Source organism: Aplysia californica, unplaced genomic scaffold (genome assembly GCF_000002075.1).
Source record: "Aplysia californica isolate F4 #8 unplaced genomic scaffold, AplCal3.0 scaffold00008, whole genome shotgun sequence".
Classification (NCBI taxonomy): Eukaryota; Metazoa; Mollusca; class Gastropoda; order Aplysiida; family Aplysiidae; genus Aplysia; species Aplysia californica.
Genome location: NW_004797278.1, coordinates 1768015 through 1769479, shown reverse-complemented (window position 1 = coordinate 1769479; position 1465 = coordinate 1768015).

Here is a 1465-nt window from a genome sequence, read left to right as displayed (position 1 = left end):
CCCCCGGACAATGTCCAGTTTTGCCGTTGCTGACTCCTTTCGAGCAATTATTAGAAGAAAAACGCGCCCTGATCCAGGGGGAGAAGCTAACACAACCATATCACTGACATTCACAAACGTATTATAATCTGCATTGCACAGACGTAATGTTTAAGTGTTAAAACATTATGTTTAGGTCTTGTACCCGTTCAGTGGGAGCATCACTAGATTTCAAAGCGACTCCACATGACGTCTAATTCACAGCGACGCGTTGTTGTGGTTTCTGTCCCATGTCTGCCAGAAATGCAAAGTTTCCGCCTATTGAGTACTACTATCATTCACACGAATCCAGTGGTTATTGTGATAGTGCGATCAGAAAAAAAGGTTTTAAAAAAAGAAGCAAAAAATCTGTGAAACAGTCTCCAACAATGTTAACAGCACTTGAGGAACAACCGTTAATTCTAAATAACCAACAATTTGACAGATGCAGAGCCAAGGAATACATTTGACGGGGTGTGAAATAAACGATCGGGATGTATGTCTATGGGCGCAGGAAATAATGTCGTGAACTGTGTAAAATTTGAAAGTTATGCAACAAACGCATGCATGGAAACAAATGATTGCCTTGTAATAATATACAGAGCAATAAATCAATCAGGAAACTCCATTGGAAGCAGCATAACAGACTCGAGCGTCAGGAAACAACAGACTCATGGACTATGCATCGACGGAGCAGCGCAAAGAGTACGAAGTTCCTTCAAAGTCCAGCCGTGTTGGGCTCTGTCGTGGAATTGTCGAAGTCATCAAAGCAGTTTGCATTTTACTCATGTAGAGTTTTAAGATAGTGGAGGTGTCGATTCTCTATGTTAGGAGGTGGACGAAGGTTGCAGATTGCCAACCGCTCTGCGGAGAGAAAAGAAGTGTGTGCCAATGTAAATAAATTATTGGTTACAATAATCAATGAAGAAAGTGCGGCTGGTCTACAAACAGGGGTAAAGGACTGTGATAACTTTGCCATACGTAAAGAAAGTATGAGTTGGTTCACCCATTGTCGGGGACAAGTGTTTTTCTTAGACTGGTGGACGTCTAACACAGTGCCATTATCATGTTTAAAAAGAACGCAAGGGGGAACCGGGACGTGGCTGTTTGTAAGGGAATTTCATTGTCTCATATAGGTGGCAAAGAGAGCAGGTTCCACTGTATTCCGTTCTTTTATTCCCTTTTTTTACCTGGCTGTGACAAGCAGAAGTTGAAAGGTACAGCCCGGCACGGATAACTCTAACACATTAGAGATTGACAAATGGGTTTGACTCTTCCTTAATACGGGCAGACCAATACAGCGAAACATTGGAGAGATATCAGTCGGGAGGGGCATATTGTGGGAGCCATCCGTGATTTCAAGTTTTCAGTGTACGTGTTATCTGTGCCCGACAATATTTGTAAGTGGTGAAATCATGCACTCGTCAAAAAAAAAAAAAAAAAAAAA